The sequence below is a fragment of the Bos grunniens genome, chromosome 5, assembly GCF_055505025.1.
Source record: "Bos grunniens cultivar Pamir isolate PY7600 chromosome 5, Bosgru_T2T1.0, whole genome shotgun sequence".
Taxonomy (NCBI): domain Eukaryota; kingdom Metazoa; phylum Chordata; class Mammalia; order Artiodactyla; family Bovidae; genus Bos; species Bos grunniens.
Window position 1 is genome coordinate 81,394,300 of NC_141169.1, and position 16,180 is coordinate 81,410,479.

The following is a 16,180-nucleotide window of genomic DNA, read 5'->3' on the forward strand; positions in this document are numbered from 1 at the left end:
AATATAGTTTTCTCAATGTGTAATATACTAACCTTGCCATAAAATACATGACACAGTTGTTATCAGTCAAATACAGTGATGTGCATGCATTTGGTAAATGTGAAGCACTTGGGGAAAGTCTTAGAAAGAGGATGGAAGGGGCTTATCTAATTCTTTGCGAGGATTATTTAAGAGTATCTGTAGGAAGAATGTGACTCTACAGAGCTAAAGATTAGCCCCATCAACACCAGTCTGCTTCATATATGGATAAAAATGTATGTATAACCAATATAGACATGAAAGTAGTGACTGACTTTCCATACTTATATGAATGCAACATTTTTGCTTTATTTTTCAATTTATATAAATTAAAAAATAATCTATGGTGTCAACAATAGAACAGTGGTTTCCTGGTGTCAGGGTTAGAGGAAGAGATGGACATTTGAAAAGGAATGAAGAATCATTCTAGGTTTGTGGAATTGTTCTAGGTATTGACTGGTTATTTTATCAGTGTATATGATGGCTGGAACTCATTCATTTTAGACGTATCTTATCATGTATAAGTCATTCCTCAATAAAGTTGATAAAGAAAAAAATACCAGGACATTTGAAGTTGACTTTCCACCTCTGCTGAACTGTGGTTGGTGGGCTGGTGTCTTTGTCATTATTCTTTGTGTTTAAAAGGATATGCAAACTTTTACAGTGGTGTCCATAAAGGGTTACCAGTACTGTGTCTTGGGAGGTTGGTGAGCTTTTTTTTTCTAATTTGAATACGCATCTTTATAAGAGTAAATCAAATTTGGGCTGGCTAGCATAATACTCTGCTAACTGGTATCAAATCTGAATATTTAATGAAAAGCCTAGCTAGCCACAGAAAAGTCAGCCATTCTTGTCATGGCTGCTGCACCCAGGCTCTACCATTTTTTACTTATATACCTACAAGGACAAACAACCACCAGAGGTAGAAATGACCGCACACAGCATAAGCTCTACTTGACCACATGCACCACTGGGGTGAGGTGGCATAAAGAGCTTGGGCTTTCAAATCAGTCCTGGAACAGAAACTAACAAGTGCCTTCTGTGGACAGCTCTTTGTATTTCTTCTTCCTTGATTACAAGGAAATGTAATGTTTCTCTGATTATCTGTCTCACATAAATATTTCAAAACTGCCTACCATACATTAGTAATAGTTTTGATGCTGATGAGATGAAGCAAGGGAAGTTTAGGAAACAAGAAGAAATTAAATGACTTGCCAATGTCACAAAATTAGTATATGTGAATGAGGAGGTAGGGGACAGGGTTGAGTTTGACATTAGTTTGTCTGATTGAATTCATCATTTTTTCTTTTACACCTTACTGTATGTATGTGTGTTCCTTGTTGCAGAAAAGTCCTGATATGGGTTTTTTGTTTTTTGTTTTTTTAAACTAGTGAAAAGGAGGCAGTCTTATACTATTCATTTCTACCCAGCCTGCCTAGCAACACTAACTTCTATATTTTCCACCAGCAGGATTAAAAGTTCATTGGCAGTGATGACTTCTTCCCAGTCTGAGGTGGTGACATCACTGCTCCCACCACTGGACCAATTTAGCCTTTGTAAACTACTGAAAAACCTATTCATCCTAAAGGAAGGCATCACTTGATGAAATGTACAAGTTCAGTTTCAGATGAACTAGAACACAGGCTAGTCCAAATCTCAAAATAAATACAGTGATGACTGATCTACTCTACTCCATCTTGATGCCTCTACTCCATCCCTGAAGGCTCAGACAGTAAAGAGTCAGCCTGCAATTCAGAAGACCTGGGTTCAATCCTTGAGTTGGGAAGATGCCCCGGGAAGGGAATGGCTACCCACTCTAGTATTCTTGCCTAGAAAATGCCAAGGACGGAGGAGCCTGGCAAGCTATAGACCATGAGGTCCCACAGAGTCAGACACAACTGAGTGACTAACAGTTTCACTTTTCACTTTAACCTCATCTATGGGGAAAAAGAAGAAAGGCAGTGAGAGAAGGCTTTTTAGGAACATACTTGTAACATCAAAAGCATTTCTAAAGACAAAAATCTTTGCTGAACACACTGACACCAGAGGAAAACATTTTGTTATTCATTAAACTATATGCTCCTTAAGGTTTCTTTTAAATTAGAAAGTTTATACAATCTTATACCCTTTCAGAAAATGAGATTCTTCTTGGATCTTCTTTTTCTTTTGCAGATCTTTGATTTTAGTTCAGGTCCAAATTACCCCGTCTGAATTTTTGCAACAGCCTTCTAGCTTGTCTTCTAGCCAGATTTGTTCTCCTTTAGAGAGTCCTGTGTGTATCCTCTCCAGACTAAACTACCTAAAGCAGAGTGCTGTTCCCACATTCATTTCTATTTTGTCACACCAAAGTTATATTTTGTTATTGGAACATTCTCCCATGATGTTGCTTATTTTTCTCCCATGACTTGGAAATTAAATCCCACTCATAAGTAAGTCCCATGTTTCAGTTACGCACTCCAAAGCACACAATCATTTCCTTTTCAGAACAGGTAGTGCAGCTGTTTTAAGCATTTCTCACTTTAGCATTCATTTATTCTCTAATTGGCTCATAGTTTATAAGTCTGTCTTTCAAGCCACAATCACCAAAAAAATTTCTGTTTCTTCTCTCCAGCATTTTGCTCAAGACCACAGTTCTTCATAAATTCTTACTGCATGTGTGTGTGCTCAGTCACATCCAACTCTGTTCGACTCCACGCATGGTAGCGTACCAAGCTCCTCTGTCCATGGAATTCTCCAGGCAAGAATGCTGCAGTTGGTTGTCATGCCCTCCTCCAGGGGATCTTCCTGACCCAGGGATCAAACCTGCATCTCTTACATCTCCTGCATTGGCAGGCAAGTTCTTTACCACTAGTGTCACCTGAGAGGTGCTACCTAAAAAACAGACAACTGCATCTCTTCTTAACAAAACTGGCCACAGTAAACCTATTAGTAAAATTGGATAGCAGGAGTATAATTGAAGAGTAAAAAAGGTAAATACTGTGATATTTGCATGGGAACACACCCTGTCCTATCAGTCAGTTCAGTTCAGTTGTTCAGTAGTGTCCAACTCTTTGCAATGTCATGGACTGCAGCACACCAGGCTTCCCTGTCCATCATCAACTCTCGAAATTTACTCAAACTCATGTCCATTGAGTCGGTGATGCCACCCAGCCATCTCATCCTCTGTCGTCCCCTTCTCCTGGTGCCTTCAACCTTTCCCAGCATCAGGGTCTTTCCAATGAGTCAGTTCTTCTCATCAGGTGGCCAAAGTATTAGAGTTTCAGCTTCAGCATCGCCTTCCAATGAATATTTAGGACTGATTTCCTTTAGGATTCCTTTAGGATCTCCTTGCTGTCCAGGGGACTCTCAAGAGTCTTCTCCAACACCACAGTTCAAAAGCATCAATTCTTCAGCACTCTGCTTTCTTTATAGTCCAAATCTCACATCCATACATGACTACAGGAAAAACCATGGCTTTGACTAGATGGACATTTGTTGGCAAAGTAATGTCACTGCCTTTGAATATGCTGTCTAGGTTGGTCATAACTTTTCTTCCAAGGAGTAAGAGTGTTTTAGTTTCATGGCTGCAATCACCATCTGCAGCGATTTTGGAGCCCCCCAAATAAAGTCTCTCACTGTTTCCATTGTTTCCCCACTTATTTACCATGAAGTGATGGGACCCGATGCTGTGATCTTAGTTTTCTGAACGTTGAGTTTTAAGCCAGCTTTTTCACTCTCCACTTTCACCAAGAGGCTCTTTAGTTTTTCGTCACTTTCTGCCATAAGGGTGGTGTCATCTGAATATGAGGTTATTGATATTTCTCCCAGCAATCTTGATTCCAGCTTGGGCTTCCTCCAGCCCAGCACTTCTCATGATGTACTCTGCATATAAGTTAAATAAGCAGGGTGACAACATACAGCTTTGGCATACTCCTTTCCCAATATGCAGTCTATTGTGCAATGTCCAATTTTAACTTCTGCTTCTTGACCTGCATACAGATTTCTCAAGAGGCAGGTCAGGTGGTCTGGTATCCCCATCTCTTGAAGAATTTTCCACACATTGTTGTGATCCAAACAGTAAAAGTCTTTGGCATAGTCAATAAAGAAGAAATAGATGTTTTTCTGGAACTTTCTTAGTTTTTTGATGATCCAATGGATGTTGGCAATTTGATCTCTGGTTCCTCTGCCTTTTCTAAATCCAGCGTGAACATCTAGAAGTTCATGGTTCACGTACTGTTGAAGCCTGGCTTAAAGAATTTTGAGCATTTCTTTGCTAGTGTGTGTGATGAGTGCAATTGTGCAGTAATTTGAACATTCTTTGGCATTGCCTTTCTTTGGGATTGGAATTAAAACTTACCTTTTCCAGTCCTGTGGCCACTGCTGAGTTTTCCAAATTTGCTGGCAAATTGAATGCAGCACTTTCATAGCATCATCTTTTAGGATTTGAAATAGCTCAACTGGAATTCATGACCTCCACTAGCTTTGTTTGTAGTGATGCTTCTCCCTAAGGCCCATTTGACTTCACATTCCAGGATGTCTGGCTCTAGGTGAGTGATCACACCATCTTGATTATCCAGGTCATGAAGATATTTTTTGTATAGTTCTTCTTTGTACTCTTGCCACCTCTTCTCAAAATCTTCTGCTTCTGTTAGGTTCATACCATTTCTGTCCTTTATTGTGCCCATTTTTGCATGAAATATTCTTTTAGTATCTCTAGTTTTCTTGAAGAGATCTCTAGTCTTTCCCATTCTATTGTTTTCCTCTATTTCTGTGCATTGACCACTGAGGTCAGCTTTCTTATCTCTCCTTGCTATTCTTTGAAACTCTGCATTCAGATGGGTATACTTTTCCTTTTATCCTTTGCCTTTAGCTTCTCTCTTTTCACAGCTATTTGTAAGGCCTCCTCAGACAACCATTTGCCTTTTTGCATTTATTTTTCTTGGGGATGGTCTTGATCACGGCCCCCTGTAGAATGTCATGAACCTCCATCCATAGTTCTTCAGGCACTCTGTCTATTAGATCTAATCCCTTGAATCTACTTGTCACTTCTACTGTATAACTGTATGGTATTTTAAGTCATACCTGAATTTTCTAGTGGTTTTCCCTAATTTCTTCCATTTAAGCCTGAATTTGGCAATAAGGAGTTTATGATCTGAGCCACAGTCAGCTCCTGGTCTTGTTTTTGCTGACTGTATAGAGCTTCTCCATCTTTGGCTGCAAAGAATATAATCAATTGCAGCAGCGGCTACATGGTGCAGGAGCGACTTTGAGGAGATACCCCATATCCAAGGGCAAAGGAGAAGCCCCAGAAAGACAGTATGAGGGGCAAAACTGCATTTATAATCAAGTCCCATATCCACTAGAGAAGCTCAGAGGGCTCAAACAAACCTTGTTGTGCACCAAGACTCAGAGATCCCACAGAGACTGAGACAGAACTGTTTCTGAGTATCTCCTGTGGAAGTACAACTCAGCAGCGGACAGCTGCAGGGGCAGGGGCTCTGGGTGCAGTAGACCTGGGAAAGGCATAAGCCCTCTTGGAGGAGGTCGCCATTAACCCCACCATTGAGCTGCCAGAACTTACACAGGACTGGGGAAACAGACTCTTGGAGGGCACAAACAAAACCTTGTGCACACCAGGACCCAGGAGAAAGGAGCAGTAACCCCACAAGAGACTGACGCAGACTTGCCCAGGAGTGTCCAGGAGTCTCTGGCAGAGGCACGGGTCGGCGGTGGCCTGCTTGCAGGGTTGGGGGCACTGAGTGCAGCAGTGTGTGCATGGGACCTTTTGAAGGAGGTTGCCATTACCTTCATTAGCTCCACCATGCTGCTGCTGCTGCTGCTGCTGCTAAGTCACTTCAGTCGTGTCCGACTCTGTGAGACCCCAGAGACAGCAGCCCACCAGGTTCCCCTGTCCCTGGGATTCTTTAGGCAAGAACACTGGAATGGGTTGCCATTTCCTTTTCCAACGCATGAAAGTGAAAAGTGAAAGTGAAGTTGCTCAGTCGTGTCCGACTCTTAGCAGCCCCATGGACTGCAGTCTACCAGGCTCCTCCTTCCATGGGATTTTCCAGGCAAGAATACTGGAGTGGGGTGCCATTGCCTTCTAGCATCAAGTCAAATAACAGGGAGGGAACACAGCCCTGGCCATCAGCAGAAAATTGGATTACAGATTTACTGAGCATGGCCCCACCCATCAGAACAAGACCCAGTTTTCCCCTCAGTCAATCTCTCCCATAAGGAAGCTTCCATAAGCCTCTTATCCTTCTCCACTAAAGGGCAGACAGAATGAAAACCACAATCACAGAAAACTAACCAATCTGATCACATGGACCACAGTCTTGTTTAACTTAATGAAACTATGAGCCGTGCCATGTAGGACCATGCAGGACAGACAGGACATAGTGGAGAGTTCTGACAAAACATGGTGCACTGTTGAAGGGAATGGTAAACCATCCTATCAAGGATGACACAAAAAGTTAGAGGAAATGTTGTTTGACTCCTGGTTTCTAATAAACCCTAGATTCCCTATTTCAATGGACAAAGTAGCAGCGTTCAAGCCCCCACATCACTGAGGTTTGGGCAAAAGACTGCCCTGTCTAATTTGTGGCTATTCAGTGCTAGAAAGCTGAGTGAGACTAGATCGCAGGATCCCTGGTCAGGAAGATTCCCTGGAGAAGGGAATGGCAACCCACTCCAGTATTCTTGCTTGGAGAACCCCATGGACAGAGGAGGCTGGTGGGCTACAGTCCATAGAGTCACAAAGAAACAATCACAACTGAAGCGATTTAACATACATGCACAGTGTAAGAGTTATCTCAAGATCTAATAGAATTTTATTTGCAAAGAATATTATGAAATGCCAGGTGGAAACAGAATCATTTCCTTCTCATTAGATGGGCTTCTTAAAAAAAAAAAAAAACTCTAGCTAGCTAGCTAGCTATCATCCATCCATTCATCCATCAAAATGGCCTCAGCCCACTAAGCTATGATACAATTGAAACATTACCTGTGCACATCTTCCAAACAAGGAGAAAGAAAAAGAAGCAGAGAGACACTAGAACAAATCAAAGTGACAAGTGAATCCAAGCCATAGTGAAAATATCTGTGTGATTCAGGACGGACCAGTACAAGAGTCCCCTCATCCTAGATAAACAGGATGAGAATACCCTGCAAGGGAGTGCTAGCTTTGCTGCCTCAAGGGTGCCCCCTGATGGCTGTTACTCAGGGGATTCCCACACAGCACTACTTTTGTATGAATCACCACATCCCCGCAGTAACAGCCAGAATCCTGTATCTGAGAGAATGAGAAAGTGGTGAAGTATTAGCACATGCATGTGTGCGTGCTGAGTCGCTTCAGTCATGTCTGACTCTTTGTGACCTGATGGACTGTAGCCCACCAGGCTCCTCTGTCCACAGGATTCTCCAGGCAAGAATACTGGAGTGGGTTGTCATGCCCTTCTCCAGGGGATCTTCCTGACCCAGGGATTGAACCCATTTCTCATGTTTCCTGCATTGCCAGGAGGATTCTTTACCACTAGTGCCACCTGGGAAGCCCATATTAGCATGTGCTACTGCTAAGTCACTTCAGTCGTGTCCGACTCTGCGCGACCCCATAGATGGCAGCTTACCAGGCTCCCCCGTCCCTGGGATTCTCCAGGCAAGAACACTGGAGTAGGTTGCCATTTCCTTCTCCAATGCAGGAAAGTGAAAAGTGAAAGTCAAGTCGCTCAGTCATGTTCGACTCTTCGCGACCCCATGAACTGCAGCCCACCAGGCTCCTCCATCCATGGGATTTTCCAGGCAAGAGTACTGGAGTGGGGTGCCATCGCCTTCTCCAATATTAGCACATATCTACACCTAATTTCTGTTAAGCTTCCAAGCAGGGAGTGGAAGTGGAAGTGAGGAGCTATGTGATACAGAGGAATTCTAATATCCTTGTCCAGTTGTGAGAGTCAGGTGCTATGGCTGAAAATACCCTACTATTCTGAGTCAAATATGTTTCCATAATTCCTTGGCCTGGCACACGAGGTTATTTAAAAATCAGATGAAACCTGACTTTTCTGCCTTCTCTCTTTTTTCTCCTCCTACATTAACTTTTTACAGCAACCAAACAAGCTTTGATTCTTTAAACTTTCTTTCCTTCTCAGAGTTACCCTCTCTTCTCTTTTATGCCTGTCTACTTGGCCTTTTTAAGAACCTTCCCAGATGGCCCTGATGAGCAGGAAAGTTTGCAAACTACTGGCCTACTCAAGGCGCAAATCAAGTTTGACTTCATCCATGACACCTGCCTGGGCTACTCTGGGATCCTGGCACATCTCCTCCCTCTACCCATCCCCTCAGCTACAGTTTATGTCAGTCCTTGGCACATAATCATTGATTGCTTCATGTCATTTCATCTTATGATCTCCTTTTATTCTTACTTAGCACCTTCACTGTTCTTTCCCTTCCTTAAATGCCTGTGTGTCTTAATTCCACAATTAGAGGTGAAAACAATGAGAGTTGAATCCCACTGTGTTTTCCTTTTAGTTAGGGATCAAGAAATATGTTAACTGCCTGAGAGAGGTCAGAGACACCGAAGCAAAGCCAAACCCTTATTTAATCCACACAGCCAAAGACAAGCTTTGCAGGAGAGCTGCATGCCCTGCAGTGCCCTGTGGTTCAGCTCTCAGAGTCCGAGCCCTCCTGCCAAGTTGCATACAAACCAGAGTTTAGGAAATTCAGCACAGTTTTTCAATCAGTCATAGTTCTGATGAAGCAAGAATCTGCATTAGGTAAATTTAGGTGTCACTTTTTGAATATTGTGTCTTAATGTTCTGAGTATCAAACCTTATAGAAACATTGCAACAACCTGAAAGAGTTCAAGTAATCTATAAAAGCCGCTAAGATCCAAGACTCAAACTGTGTTGAAAGAAAGACACCTTGGTCCAATTTTGCACAAGTGTGAGGACCACTGGATCCTCTAGTGATCCACTCCCAGGTTTTGGGAAACAAGTCAGATAAACAGGTAGTGTGGGACTGTTCTCATTGGGTAAGAATGTCCTTTCATGGAACATGCTTCCCAGTGATGCCTCCCAGTATAAACTTAAAGGAAGCACTATCATTTTTAAAACTGCATCTTTATCAGGCTTCTACTTTCAGGATGTGTTATCATTAAGACACCACCCTTGGCTCTAATCAAAGCAAAGGGAATTTATTATTTTTTTTAAGTAAGCTTTTTATAATGGACATTTGGTAACCACAAGTCAGTAAAATAGAATACAGGTTTCTTTTTAAGACAAATCAAAAAGAATCAGGAAGAAGTTCTGGACCTCTAAGTCTCTGTTTGCAACCTCCGTTAGTTTCAGCTATGGTATAGCTGATATTTCCTAGAGACTAAGACTTATGAGAATACCATGGGTCTCTGAGGCCCTTTAAGACCTAAGGATGCTTTGTGTTCTGCCTTCTATATGAGATCCTTTGTGTTTGGCCAGTATCATTATTTCATTCAGATTTAAAGAATCATATGGGGCTTCTTCATTTCATTGATCCCCCTTTTTTCAGAGCCTTCCCTGTACCTTTTGGTATCACTTGGCTATTTTTTCTCTATGTACTTACCAAAATAGTGAGAGTTTAAAATATGGCATAGATTTTGGTATCTACATTTCATTCATCTTTTTTCCCCTCATCTAGTCATTCAATAAACACTGAGTATCAAACCTTGTAGAAACATTTCAACAACCTGAAAGAGTTCAAGTAAGCCATAAAAGCTGCTCAGATCCAAGACTCAAAATGCGTTGAAAGAAAAACACCTTGGTCCAATTCTGCATAAGGGTGAGGACTACTACAAAATGAAAATTTATTCCTTTCAGATCAGCAGAATAACTAAGGTAAAAAAGGCAAAAATCAGAGCAGAAATATATGAAAAAGAAACAAAGGAGACTATAACAAAAATCAACAAAACTAAAAGCTGGTTCTTTGAGAAGATAAAATAGACAAGATATTAGCCAGACTCATCAAGAAAAAAAGGGAGAAGAATCAAATCAATAAAAGTATAAATAAAAATGGAGAAATCACAACAGACAACACAGAAATACAAAAGATCACAAGAGATTGCTATGAGCAATAAAATGCCAATAAAATGGGCAACCTGGAAGAAATAGACAAATCCTTAGAACTATAACCTTCCAAACTGAACCAGGAAGAAATAGAAAATCTTAACAGTGCTTAATATCACAAGCATGGAAATCAAAATTGTAATTAAAAAATCTCCCAACAAACAAAAGCCTAGGACCAGATGGCTTCACAGGTGAATCCTATCAAAAATTTAGAGAAGAGCTAACACCTATCCTATTCAAACTCTTTCAGAAAATTTCAGAGGAAGGTAAACTCCCAAACTCATTCTGTGAGGCCACCAGCACCCTAATACCAAAACAGAAAAAGATGCCACAAAAAAAGAAAACTACAGGCCAATATCACTGACTAACATAAATGCAAAAATACTCAACAAAATTCTAGCAAACAGAATCCAACAACATATTAAAAAGATCATACATCATGTCTGAGCGGGTTTTATCCCAGAGATGCAAGCATTCTTCAATATTTGCAAATCAATCAATGTGATGCACCATATTAACAAACTGAAATATAAAAACCACAAGATTATCTCAATAGATGCAGAGAAAGCCTTTGAGAAAATTCAACACCCAGTTATGATCAAAACTGTCCAGAAAGCAGGCATAGAAGGAACATACCCCAATGTAATAAAAACCATATAGGACAAACCCACATCAAACATTATTCTCAATGGCAAAAAACTAAAAGCATTTCCTCTAAAATTAGGAACAAGACAAGGGTGCCCACTCTCACCACTATTAGTCAACATAGTTTTGGAAGTCCTAGCCACAGAAATCAGAGAAGAAAAAGAAATAAAAGGAATCCAGACTGGAAAAGAAGAAGTAAAACTCTCATGGTTTGCAGATGAGATGATCCTCTATATAGAAAACCCTAAAGATGTCACCAGAAAAATCACTAGAGCTAATCAACAAATATAGTACAGTTGCAGGATATGAAATTGATACACAGAAATCCCTTGAATTTCTATATACTAACAATGAAAAAAAGAAAGAGAAATTAAGGAAACAATCCCATTCACCATTAAAATGAAAAGAATAAAATCCTTAGAAATAAATTTACCTAAAAAAAAAAAAAGACCTATATATATAAAACTATAAAACACTGATGAATGAAATCAAAGATGATACAAATAGATGGAGAAATATACCATGTTCATGGATTGGAAGAATCAATATAGTGAAAATGAGTATATTACCCAAAGCAATCTATAGATTCAGTGCAATCCCTATCAAGCTACCAATGCTATTTTTCACAGAACTAGAATAATTACACAATGTGTATGGGAAGAAAAAAAAAAAAAAAACTTGAATAGGCAAAGCAATCTTGAGAAAGAAGAATGGAACTGGAGGAATCAACCTTCCTGACTTCAAACTATACTGCAAAGCTACAGTCATCAAGACAGTATGGTACTGGCACAAAACCAGAAATATAGATCAATGGAACAAAATAGAAAGCCCAGAGATAAATCCACACACCTATGGACACCTTATCTTTGACAAAGCAGGCAAAAATATACCATGGAGAAAAGACAATCTCTTTAACAAGTGGTGCTAGGAAAACTGGTCAGCACCTGTAAAAGAATGAAACTAGAACATTTCTAACACCATACACAAAAATAAACTCAAAATGGATTAAAGATCTAAGTATAAGACCAGAAACTACAAAACTCTTAGAGGAAAATGTAGGCATAACACTCTCTGACATAAATCACAGCAAGATCCTCTATGACCCACCTCAGAGAGTAATGGAAATAAAAACAGAAATAAATAAATAGGACCTAATTAAAAGCATTTGCACAATGAAGGAAACTATAAGCAAGGTAAAAAGGCAGCCTTTAGAATGGGAGAAAATAATAGCAAATGAAACAACTGACAAAGAATTAATCTCCAAAATACACAAGCATCTCATGTAGCTCAATACCAGGAAAACAAACAACCCAATCAAAAAGTGGGCCAAAGAACTAAACAGACATTTCTCCAAAAAAGGACATACAGATGGCTAATAAACACATGAAAAGATGCTCAACATCACTCCTAATTAGAGAAATCCAAATCAAAACCACAATGAAGTATCATCTCACATCTGTCAGAATGGCTGCCATCAGAAAGGTCTACAAACAATAAATGCTGGAGAGGGTGTAGAGAAAAGGGAACCCTCTTACACCATTGGTGGAAATGCAAACTGGTATAGCCACTTTGGAGAACACCGTGGAGATGCCTTAAAAAACCTGAAATAGAAGTCCCATATGACCCAGCAATCCCACTACTGGGCATACACACCAAAGAAACCAGAACTGAAAGAGACACATGTACCCCAATGTTCACTGCAGCACTGTTTCACTAGCTAGGACATGGAAACAACCTAGATGTCCATTGGCAGACAAGTGTATAAGGAAGTTGTGGCACATATACACAATGAAATGTTACACAACTATAAAAAATAATGCATTTGAGTCAGTTCTAATGAGGTGGATGAAACTGGAGCCTATTATACAGAGTGAAGTAAGTCAGAAAGAGAAACACCAATATAGTATATTAAGGCATATATATGGAATTTAGAAAGATGATCCTATATGCAAGACAGCAAAAGAGACAGAGATGTAAAGAAGACTTTTGGACTAAGTGGGAAAAGGCAAGGGTGGGATGATATGAGAGAATAGCACTGAAACATGTATATTACCATATATAAAATAGATGATGAGTGCAAGTTCAATGCATGAAACAGATTATTCAAAACCAGTGCTCTGGGACAACTGAGAGGGATGGGGTGGGGAGGGAGGTAGGAGGGGGATTCAGGATTGGGGGGACATATGTGCACCTGTGGCTGATTCATGTGGATGTATGACAAAAACCACCACAGTATTATAAAGTAATTATCTGCCAATTAAAACATATAGATTAATTAACATCCCCCCCCCAAAAAAAGGGCAAAGATTTGCATAGCACATCACTGCACTGAACATTACCAGGCCTGTTCTGTGCTGAGAACAGAGAAAATAAAATTTCATTTCAATTTTACAGATCTCTCTCCATTACCCCTGAAATCTGTGTAATGATACAATGATTCAGGTCTAGGAGAGGACATAGGAGCAACATTTCCTGAAGGTAGTAAAATGCATAAACTTTTACTACCCAATCCCAGGTACCCATATTTATAATTAATATAATATTATAAAGGAGTCATTGGTATGATTCTGTCAAGAAAAAAAAAAAAGAGAGAGAGAGAGACTTTGTAAAAGCCCACAGCAGCTATGTAGCTACACAAGCTCACCCCAGGACCATTGCACAGACTGTTCCTTCCATGGAGCACACAGTTCACAAAGCTGGTTCCTGTCTTACCCTTCAGGTGTCAGATTAAATGCCACATGCCCAGAGAAGCCCTCCTGAACACCCCAGGTAACAGTAATGTATGTTTCCTTCTCTCAGATTCATGTAAATTTCCTTCACAAAACTTATGATAATTTTCAGCTGTTTCAGTTTGTATATATTTTGTCAGATATTCCATTAGAATATCAGGTCTTCAGTGTCTCTCCAGTGCCAATCTAGTCCTAGCTTAGAGGAGACACTTAGGGAAAAAATGAGGGAGAAAAGCAAAGGATCTAATTTTTATATGAAGAACAAATTCATTTCTTTTTTTATATACAGATGTTTCCCATTTGCTTCTATGGCCAAGAAACAAGTTGCTGTGAGGTGACTGCACTGTTTGTCAAGTCACTGATTACAAAATTAAGCTGGGCCTTACCACTCTAGATCCTATTAAAAGATTATATTTTACCTCTGATATATTTTCTAACTCAAAGTCTTCTGAAATGTGTAAGGTGCTGATGGTGATCAAGACCCCACCCAGTTATAACCTTTATTCCTGCATTGACACAGTTTTAATGAAGGTTAAAAAAACATATATTGTGGGAACTGCAATGACTTCAGTAATCTCAGAGGTAGATGGTCATATAAACCTAACGCAATTGCCATAACTTAGAGATTGTCATGGGGCCCAAGGGTTAAGTCTGCAGACACTTCCCACGAAATAAGATTCACACTAGGAGCTTCACTCTTGGGTGATATCCTCATGGCAACCCAAAATACAAGGAAACTTCCTGCCTACGTAATAATTCTTTGCAAAAGAGGATAGATGTACACCATAAATTACTTTCCTGAAAAAATGATAAAGGTAAAACAATTGTAAAAGAGTAAATATACTTCCATTTATTTTTCTGTGGTTCAAAGAGATTTCTCCTCTCTTTCTCGGAGATGCCTAGGAAGTGGCAGCCATCTCCTGCTTGGCGTCATGGCCGCTCTCAGACCCCTCCTGAAGCCCAAAATCAGCGTCAAAAAGAGGACCAAGGAGTTCATCCAGCACCAGTCAGACCGATATGTCAAAATTAAACAGAACCAGCAGAAACCCAGAGGCACTGACAACAGGGTGAACAGGAGATTCAAGGGCCAAAGATCTTGATGTCCAACATGATTAGGGGAGCAACAAGAAAACAAAGTGCTTGTGGGCCAGTGGCTTCTAGAAATTCCTGGTCCACAACCTCAAGGAGCTTGAAGTACTGCTGATGTGTAACGTCTTCCAGTGCCGGGACTGCTCACAACATCTCCAAGAACTCCAAAGCCACTGTGGAAAGAGCAGCCCTACTGGCCATCAGAGTCAGCAATCTCAATGCCAGGCTGCGTGGCAAAGAAAACGAAGAGAGGGCTACTGTGCAATTTTGTGTAAGTTAATAACACCATAAAACTCGGGGCAGGGGTGTGAAAGGTGATTTCTGGCTTGTCAGAATAGAATGCCATACAAACCAAAGGCCACAGCTTTAGACTGAAACTTCAGCAACATTAAATTGTGTTAAGTATTTCTCTTCTCTGTAGAGTACTGAATATCACATATCAGTTCTTTCTTCAAAAGTCATCTTTGAACAGAGTCATTCATACTATCTGTCCCTACGAATTCTTAGGGTCTAATGTATAATTTAACCAAAAGAGCATCCACTTTCTGGAAAAATATTACTGAGATTTCTTTCTTTTATGCTTTTCAGATTTTCCATGAAGATTTATCTAGAATGGATTTGGGATCATTGTTTCACTGAAGGTTATGGATAGCTCATGTCAGAACTTGGTTTTTGATTGTAAGAAAATAAATGAGGGCTTTCCTCATAGTTCAGTTCCTAAAGAATCTGCCTGCAATGCAGGAGACCGTAGTTCGATTCCTGGGTCAGGAAGATCCGCTGGAGAAGGGATAGGCTACCCACTCCAGTATTCTTGGGCTTCCCTTGTGGCTCTGCTGGTGAAGAAGCTGCCCTGCAATGCAGGAGACCTGGGTTCAATCCCTGGGTTGGGAAGATCCCCTGGAGAAGGGAAAGGCTACCCACTCTAGTATTCTAGCCTGGAGAATTCCATGGACAGTCCATGTGGTCGCAGAGTCAGACACAACTGAACAACTTTCACTTTCAAAATAAATGAAGTTCTCAAGAGTACTGACCACCAAAATATTTATCAGCTAAACAAATAAATGTTCATTTGAGAATACAAATAGCTCCCTAAATGGTCTCAAATGTTCTGTCTTTATCATCTGTGTGCACCAAATGCCCACCCATGTTTTACTTGGAGAAAATAAACTGTAACCATTAGATGATTTCCAGAAGGCATCAAATACAGACTTTGGACCAGATAAATCTGAGTTTGCATTTTGATTCTGAGTTTGTAGTACTTCCTTGGGGGAGACGCTAGGGCCTTTGTAGTTTTCATTTTTCATATAGAAACTGATGACCTCATTCATACACACAGCTTCAACCACCACCTACATGGTCTTAAATCATTATATTATCTACAACCAGACTTCTCTGCCGAGCACTAGACTCATCTCTAATTGGGTTTTACACAGTTCACCTCCAATGGTTCAATGGCACCAAAAACACAACAGATTAAAGAGATGAATTGATTCTCAATCCTGATTAACAGCACCACCACCACTTCATAACTCAAGCCAGAATGTGAGAATTATCTCTATGTCACTTCCCACAAAACATCAATCTATGAATCCTGGAGATTTTGCCTCAATTAACCTCTTTCATGTA

General features: G+C 40.3%; 1 protein-coding gene and 1 pseudogene across 5 annotated transcripts in view; one reads left to right on the forward strand and one right to left on the reverse strand.

Moving 5' to 3' along the window:
- Positions 1 to 16,180, reverse strand: part of FAR2 (fatty acyl-CoA reductase 2) — a 179,043-nt gene that overhangs the window by 112,466 nt on the left and 50,397 nt on the right. The gene's annotated exons all lie outside the window — the stretch shown is intronic.
- Positions 14,398 to 14,834, forward strand: LOC147372522 (large ribosomal subunit protein eL32 pseudogene; annotated as a pseudogene).